This window comes from Jatropha curcas, chromosome 10 (assembly GCF_041381405.1).
Source record: "Jatropha curcas cultivar XTBG-Jc1 chromosome 10, XTBG_Jcur_1.0, whole genome shotgun sequence".
NCBI lineage: Eukaryota > Viridiplantae > Streptophyta > Magnoliopsida > Malpighiales > Euphorbiaceae > Jatropha > Jatropha curcas.
Window position 1 is genome coordinate 24,726,570 of NC_143160.1, and position 9,373 is coordinate 24,735,942.

Here is a 9,373-nt window from a genome sequence, read left to right on the forward strand (position 1 = left end):
AGATAGGACATCTTAAGCATTAAGGGCACTATGCAGTTTATTTGCACCGTCCCGAAATCAAAGAGAATTCGAGAGTTTGCAGTCTTTCCTTCTATGAACTGCACAGTATCATATTGAAATCCCGAGAGGGGTAGGTTGGCGGTCTCAGGGTTGACCTCAAAGAGAGGCTGGCCCTTTGGCTTTTTGAGCTGGCTGTAGTCATCCCCCTGAATGGTGATAACTTTGTCCTCATATGGAAACTTGACCTTTTGGTGCAAGGACGAGGGTATTGCCTTAGTGTGGTGTATCCATGGCCGGCCCAGAAGTAGGTTGAAGCTGGTCGGCACATCAATTACCTGGAAGGGGACTTCCATCACAGCCGGCCCAACTGTTAGCTTCAGCGTGGCAACCCCCAATACTTCCCTCTGGGTGCTGTCATAGGCCTTCACTATCTGGTCCGAGGGAGTGAAGTCAGTTTCCTCCAACCCTAGACAGCTGGCTACTCTCAGTGGGCAGACGTTCAGCGCCGACCCATTATCAATGAGAACCATGGGCACGGTTTTGTCTCGAGTCTGAACAGTGACATAAAGAGCATTGTTATGACTGCCTCCCTCCTTGGGCAAATCGTCATCAGAGAAACCGATGCTTCGTGTTTTAGATGATTGGGTGAGGGTGGATACTAGCACTTCAGGGCTAACTTCCACAGGCGTCTGGAGTTGACTCAAAGCCTTGCAAAGAGCTTGGCGATGAGGAAAGGATGATGCCAAAAGTTCCCAGATTGACACCCTAGCTTGTGTCTTTTTTAATTGTGACAGCACCAGGTCCTCCTTTGGCTCCTCTGCCCTCTGGTAGGGTTTATTTTGGATTTTGTCCAAAACTAAAGGTTCATATTGTCTCCCGCTTCTAGTAATGGCATCGACCTCTTCACTTAGGTCATTCAAATCCAAGACACAGATGTTATTCATTTCCAAAAATAACTCGAAAGGATCGATTAATTTCTGGTCAGAATCAATAGCATTTACCCCGTGATTTGGTAAGGGATTAGTGCTAATGTTTGGTTTACTTCTTGGGATGATTGACCCATTGTCTACCAGGTCTTGTATGCGGTTCTTGAGCATCCAACATGCTTCAGTCTTGTGCCCATATCCCTGATGATACTCGCAGTATTCATCCACCTTATAGTTTCTCGGTAGTGGATTGGGAGGTGGTCTTGCTTCTAAAGGCTTGATATAGTTGGCCTTGACAGCCTCTCGGAAAACCAAAAGGATTGGCATTCCAAGGTCAGTGTATGGTCTTCTCGATTGATTACCATTCCTCATATTCCCCACTCGTAAAGGGTTGGTGGGAGTGATGCTTGCCACTTCGTGGACCTTGCCTGGCTGGCTAGGTTTCTTGTACTTAGAGGTCCCTGAGTCGTCTTTCAGTTGCCCCATTTGGATCAGATCCTCTACCTTTGTGGCAGTGGCAATGAGCGACTGGAACGTTGGCAGGTACTGGATTTGTAATCGTTGTTGGTAGACAGGCTGCAAGTTTTTTATTATTATATCGACCTGCTCCTGCTCAGAAGGCCGATTAATCATCTGGGCAGCCTTGGCCCTCCACCTCGTAAGGAACGAGGAGAAAGGCTCATTATTCTTCTGCTTGGTGGTCTCTAACTCTCTTCGAGTAACATCCACCTCCATATTGTAGTGGTACTGTGAATTGAATGCATTACAGATATCCTCCCAGGTCTTCATCTTAGACCGATCAAGGCTAACACATCTTAATGCAGCACCGGTAAGAGATTGTTGGAACAACTGAGCAAGGAGCTCACTGCTCAATCCGAATGGGTTTAAGGCACCCACATACATTTTCAAATGTGTTTTAAGACAAGTGGTTCCATCAAACTTGTCCATGTTGGGCATCTTGAACTTAGTTGGCAACCTGGCTTCAGGGAACAAGGACAAGGAGTCCATGTCCACCACTTCCTTGTGGGTTTTGAGAGCAGTGATGGACCTCTCTAGGAGCTCTAGTTTCTCTCTCATTCTCTGAGCTTCCAGCTCAGAGGCAGTTTTAGAAGGCATCTCATCCAGGTTTAGGGCAGGGTTTGTAGGTTCAGCAGCAGGACCCTGGTTGGAGGCAGCAGGTCCACTTCCCCCAGCGGAAACCCCATTTCCATTACCATTCCCATTACCCAGTTCAGCTATCAGGGCGGTCCTTTGGGCAGCTAGTGCCTCATTCATTCTGGCCTCCATTCTAGCCTCTAGTTGTTCAATGAGGGTTTGGATATCAGCAAGTGATGCCATTGGTGCAGATAAGGTTGTTGGAGTTGTAGGCGAAGCTGGTGTAGCTGGTGAAGCTGGTGAAGCTGGTGATAGCACTGTAGGTGTGTCTGGCACTTGGGTAGGCACTCGGATTGTGGGCACCTGTAAGGGTAAGGGTAGCTGGATTAGGTACAGTGGTCGGTGTATCAGGTAGCTGATGTGAGGTGAATTGACTCTCTTGTCCAACTGTGCATGACTGAAAGTAAAAGGGTATTTCATGCCCTCTTTGTGTTTACCCCATGTTTATGATATGTCGTGAATGCGCATAACAACACGTCGTAATCTGTTTAATGATATGATTCACATCATTGGGTGCATACAGTCCTAAAGGATAGGTTCTATAGGCTATGACTCAAAATAGAGAATCGGCTTATAAAGGGACCCTTGAGCCTTGAGCATGGATATACCTAACCACATGTGAAACAAAGAGTTTCGCGTGGGTCCAACGGTACGCATACTCATGGGCCATCCCCAAAAGGATTGGGGGTGGTTTGCGGCAACAGGGAGGACGCTTTGGCTGTCCGTCGACATAATCAAAGAGACCTGCCGATCAGCGCTACTTGCTATCCAGACTCAGAAGTTTGAACAGGGAGAGAAGAAATTCATTTGAAATTCGTTTTTTATGCAATGGAGAAAAAGATTCTCAATCGTGCAAATAGATCAACAAATTTAAATGTCTTAATTAAATTTGTCACTTAAGTTCAAAATTCCTCTCATCGAGTATTCTTAAAGAAAGAACACTCGATTTATGTCAAGGTACCCTGCAAAACAAAGCATAGTAAAGTAATGCCCTAAAGAAGGGCATGTTAGTTTATTCAACAATTGTAGTCCACTATTATGCAAAAAGATTACATAAAGTCCCCAGTGAAGTCGCCAAACTGTGAACCCCTCCCCAAAATATCATAAGCATATGAATGCATGTGACTAAGGGAAGAAATGCACGTGAATGTATGAGTCGCCACCTTGTTTAATTATTTTAGGGTAAACTAGGAAAAAACCCTAAGTGACTCCAATTTTAATTAACCTAGTTACTAGATTAATTACCCAATGTCTAAGGCATGGTCTTCGAACCTGAGGTGGATCCCGAGACTATGTCATGCTGATGAAACTAACCAAAAAATGAATGCTTTGCAAGATGATTGGACCAATGGAATGTTTAAGCGAGTTTGAATGATTGCGACTTGCCGCTCGGGGTTAAATCCCGAACGTGCCTACGTACTTCCGTTTGAATGGAAGATCAAAGTCAACGTAGTTCGATAGGCCTCTTCTAGAGGGCTTTAGATGGGATGCTTGATGCATGAGTGTGTGTATGCTTTGTGCATTTTTGTTTAGGCATTTTGCCAAAGAATTGATTGTTTCAGGCACTTGGTGCCAAAATGTTGATTTGAGGCTTTTTGCCAAAAGAAAGGATTTGGGCTTATTCTTGCCAAAAGATAAGTTGTGCTTATTTGCTTGCCAAAGATTAATTGGGCTTATTATTGCCAAAAGATTGATTGTTTAGGCGATTGTCGCCAAAATTGAATGATTTAAGGCTTTTTAGCCAAAATGAATTGATTTAGGCAATTGTTGCCAAAGGTTGATTGAAGGCTTTTAGCCAAAAGAAATTGATTTAAGCGATTTGTCGCTATAAAAGAGATTAATTTTCACTTATAAGCAATTTATCTGCTTAAAGTGATTAATTAAATTGAAATATAGGCAATTTATTGCCATAAAAAAAAAACGTGTTTAAGTAGGACCTTTTAGTCACAATCATTGATTAACTGGACTTAGGCCAAGAACTGTTCGAAATAAAGGCAATTTCACCATAGTTATTGATTAACTAGGCTTCTTTAGCCAATAATGTCAGATTTACGCTTTAATACCACGATTATTAATTAATCGGGCATTTAAGCTTAATCTTTATTTGATTGAGGCAATTTATTTGCCTAGTGGATGATATGGATGCATTCATGCAGTTATAGAGTTAAGGGGAGTAGAAAAGAAGCATGCATGAAGTGCTAAAATTAAATAAGCGTAGTCTAATTTATGTACCTGATTTAATCTCCGACCGCTTCTTAACTCCAGGTTAAGCTCCTCGTTAAGGGAAATATTAATTAAAATGGAATTTTAATGGCCACTTAGTAAAGCAAGAAAAAATGAAAGCAGCATAAAATAAAATAAAATAAAATAAAGAATGCAGAAAGCGATAAAAGAATCGCAAAGAGCGTAAAGGGAGAAGAGAGGTCCGTCAACACAGACTGTGTCTAAAATGGAGCCCCGGGGCCTCTTTTTATAGAAAAAAATGCACCCCGGGCGCGCCTGCCCGCCCTCGAGGGTGGGCATGCCCGCCTGGGCTGGGCGGGCGTGCCCACCCCCGCGGGCGGACATGCGTGCCTTTTTTTTCTTTCCGGAGGCTTTTCCGGGAGTCCCGGACTTCCAAAAAATATTCCGAGACCAGTTTCGTGATCTTCGTAATTTTTCAGACATTTCAAGTACCATATTGGCACACTTCCGGTGAACTTTTTGAATGACCTCTGGTCCGACCGGGCTGTTTGCAGTCCGAAAGAATTGGCTCTTTGAGCCTCAAAATTTAGGTATTCACAAATATAATTATTAGCATCATTCACTTTAAGTTTAGAATTTATCTCAACTTCAGGAACTTCAGAATCCTTTGCACCTTGCTGCTTCTTTTTTGTTGACTCACGTAAAGTTTGATTATCAACTTCTCTCCCACTTCGTAAACTTATAGCACTCGCATTTTCTCTGGGATTTATCACTGTTTGTGATGGTAGCTTACCAGAACCATAAGCTTCAAGTTTACTCACAGATGAAGCTAACTGACCAATTTGCTTCTCTATGTTCTGAATGCTATTCCTAGTCTCTTGTTGAAATTGTTGTGTATTGTTAGCCAAAGCCTTAAAAATTTCATCAAGTGACATACCTTGATTTTAGGAAGAGGAGGGCGATCGATTTACTTATGGCCTCTACTACTGGCATTGATTTTGTATCGGTTGATTCCCATAACTCACATTCGGATGGTCTCGCCATCCTGGATTATAAGAATTAGAATAAGGATCATACATGTGTTGTTGCTATCCAAAATTACATATTGTGTTGGCATGCTGCATTAATTCATCCTCTTGGAGTATAGGACACATGTCAGTAGCATGACTCAAGGCAGAACAAATTCCACATGCTTTAACAGTCTGCATGTTTCCTATAGCCAATTGCCTCACTAAAGAAGTTATATGAGAAATTTGCTTCTCAATATTAGATGTATTTACCTATTAACTATTTTAGGTGTGTGATTCATTCTCATTCCAAATTGCTGGGAGTTTGCTGCCATGTTAGCAATCAGCCTCCTTACATCTACTAGTGTCTTATCAACCAAAGCGCCTCCACTAGCAACATCTATCATACTAAGGTCCATTGGTAGAAGCCCTTCATAAAAATATTGGATCAAAAGCTGCTCACTAATTTGATAATGAGGACAGCTTGCACATAACTTTTTAAATCGCTCCCAATACTTATACAAACTCTCTTCATTATACTGCCGAATGCCACAAATTTCTTTTCTTATGTTGGCAGCCCGAGAAGCAAGAAAATACTTCTCTAAAAACATTCGCTTCATCCCATTCCATGAGTTGATGGATTCGGAAGGAAGGTAATATAACTAATCCTTAGCTATGTCTTCTAATGAGAAACGAAAAGCTCGAAGCTTAATTTGCTCCTCTAGAACTCCTTAAGGTTTCATGCTGGAACACACCATATGGAACTCCTTCAAATGCTTATGTGGATCCTCACCTGAAAGGCCATGGAACTTAGGCAACAAATGAATTAGTCCAGACTTTAATTCAAAAGCAACATCTAAAGTAGGAAATTGAATACACAAAGGCTGTTGGTTTAGATCAAGTGTAGCAAATTCTTTTATAGTTCTGGCAGCCATGGTTTCAATTTCAAAATCTGACTCTGAAACTGATTCCCTCGGAGAATTGCTTGAACTATTCGTAACCATTCGTTCAGATGAAGCTTGACTCAAATTAGCTTGTTTAGCTTGTTTAGCTAATTTCCTTAAACGCTTAGCTGTTTTCTCTACTTCAGGATCAAAGAGAATATCACCAGATTGAAAACTTCTTGTCATAAACCAAATGACAAAAATTTTCCAGTAAATAACACAATACTACAATTTTTACCACACCTTGAAAACCACAACAATACACAGAGATAAGAACAATATCCTAACAAAAAAATAAAAACACAAAATATAATCAACTTTCAATCCCTGGCAACGGCGCTAAAATTTTGATGTTTGTCGATTCCAACAAAAATTAATTACTGAATTTAACTGCAAAAGTGATGAATTCAGATCGAACCCTAGAGATTGAAATCTTAAATTTTGTGTTATTTTGTAAGAGAAAAAGGGGGATGGTTTGTGGAAATTCAATCAAGGTAATCAAAAGAAAAGTAACTAATAAACTTTAATTGGAATTCAATCTAACAAACATTCAATTCAAGGTGATTTGTAATACAATGCATAAATGATCACAAACAAATTATGAATTAATTATTCTTTGAATGCTTAACTAAAAATTACCAACAAGCATGATAAATTCTCTGACTTCCCTATTATCGTTAATTTGAGCCCAGCAACCTCATTAACTCTAATTATTAAATGAACTGGAATTAAGTAATCCTTTTCAATCTAATAAAAGCATTAAGAATAGGAAGTACTTAAACTTGCATAACAATTTAAAAAGCATAAATTGTTTAATTCAACCCTATTGTTTCTTTAGATTATTACTAAAAACTTGGAACATAATCAGTAAAACCTAATTGCTACTAACATTCAATCTTACACAACAATTACGGATTATGAAGATGAAATAGCACTTAATCATACCAAATAACTGACTAATAGGCCTTTTTAGCAAATCATTCAATAGAACGAACACCTTAAATGCAAGAAACAATAGATATTCAAAGAGAATCAATTTAAAGTAAGAACATGTCTCACAAATATACAAATGGATGTTGAATCCCTTGAATTGAACTAAGAAATTAGCCACTCATGCCCATGGCTTACAATCACTAAAACAAAAGAATAAAGAAAGATACTCAAAATAGATGATGAACTAAGTAAAAATCTTCATTTTTGGTGCTCCCAAAATCACTCCTTTTATAGCATCAAAGACAACAGAAAATCCCCAATTAATTAGTGATTTTGAAAGCAATCAATTGAAAGTCTTCTTATTTTGATTTCTCTCCCTTTTTTTCAGCCCTTCTCTTTTTGAATTTCTCTCTGATTCTTTAATAAACTTGAATATCTCCTTTTCAGCTTTCCAACGAGCTATCATTCGCCCAAAATGGGTAATCACAGCTCAAGATATGGTAAAAACACCGAAATAGGTCTTCAACATATGTTACAGCAAAATGATCAACTTGCCTGTCGTTTTTAACACTCAAAACGACGTCATTTCAATTAGTGGTCTTCATAACAATTGTAGAGCTGGCTATTAAGGTTCAAATGGGCTTGGGGTGAGTTTATTTGGACATGTAAAACTCTAGATATGAATTAAACACTGAAACCTACTGTGCATGCTCATTCTAAACATTTCTCCTGGATTCAGAGCTACTTTTGATCAATATTAAGGCTGAACTGCATTTAGATTCTTCTTAGACATTTGTAGCATTTTGTTTCATATTTCCAATGAATTAGACGAATTCTAGTTTGGAGGCCTACAACTTCAAATATTCCTGAAAAATCGAACAAAGGTCAAGAAAAAAAATGCTGAAAATTTCTTAATTTAATGATATTATTCCAAAAGTAACTAAGATCATGTCTAATTGATAAAAATTGTCTAACCAACTAAGTTAAACTTAAAAATTATTTAGAAATACCAAAAATATTGAGAATAAAAGGAACAAATTATGCACATATCACTTCTTCATACTCAAATTTGGAGGGTATTCATGATTCCAACCCTGCAGTGAAGGATCTCAATGCCAACGATTATCAAAATCTGTCATATCATTTAACATTTAAAGTATATCTCCATAGCTACTTTCCGGAAAGTGAATACTGGTTGCCAAAAATTCATTACCTACCCAACTTCTTGTTTCTTCATCTAATCCAGAGTAGAATATGTAATTTTCTTCATCTAATCCAAAGTAGAATATGTAAGTGAGATATTTATTTGTAAAATTATGATAAGAAAATCTCTCCAAAAATTCGTTAAATTTTGCCCAAGCGGCATAAAATGGCTCTGAATATTATTGAATAAAACTTGCGACTACTTGTCGGTGAAACATCTTAAAATATTTTGCAAAATAATAAAAATCAATAAAAACAAAGAGAAACTACAAATAATATAAATAAATATTTCAATTAATAAATAAAAAACTAAATTAAAAATATGTTTAAATTAATAATAGGTTAATTAATATTGATATTGGTAACGTCAATTCCCGGCAACGGCACAAAAAACTTGACAAGCTTTTTTCACAAGTGCACGAAATCGCGATAAGTAATAAAGAATGAGTAGAGTATCGTCCACAAGGATTGTGTACCAAGTACCAAAATTGTGTTAACTTACTATCATTTAGGCGGCAATAAGGAGAATTATTTTTAAGAAATTAAATTTAAATAAGTAAAAGAAAATAAAAAGAAATCAAGCAAGACAATTTGATGAAAGAAATCAAGGATTAAAAACTACTAGCGATTTTGATTTTAATTAATTCTATCCAATTTATTATCATCTATTTAATAAGTTTTCACAAATTGCACGCCTTTCCAAATAAAAACAAACCGAATGCAAAATCAACTAAATACTCCACATAAAATGGAGAGATTACAAACTCCATACAAGATGGAGATAACTAAAAAAAAATGATGAAACATAAATAATAAATATTTTTTCTAAACATACATCCATCAGTAATTTATTTGATAAAAAAATATAAAAATTTGCATTATATGCTTGTTATACAATAACATCCTTCCGTTAAAACTTTTATAATTTTTGTTAAGTCAACTTTAATTTAACTAGTATCTTTTAACGTGCGTCATATTATTTATACTCGTTAATATTTATTGTATTTACTCATTACATTTA

The 9,373-nt window shown here is 37.7% G+C and overlaps 1 non-coding gene across 1 annotated transcript; it reads left to right on the forward strand.

Moving 5' to 3' along the window:
• The first annotated feature begins 5,737 nt into the window (after positions 1 to 5,737).
• LOC119369147 (small nucleolar RNA R71) lies at positions 5,738 to 5,844 on the forward strand. The gene has a single exon (XR_005176832.2). It is a non-coding gene; the product is annotated as a small nucleolar RNA R71 (small nucleolar RNA).
• The last annotated feature ends 3,529 nt before the right edge of the window (positions 5,845 to 9,373 follow it).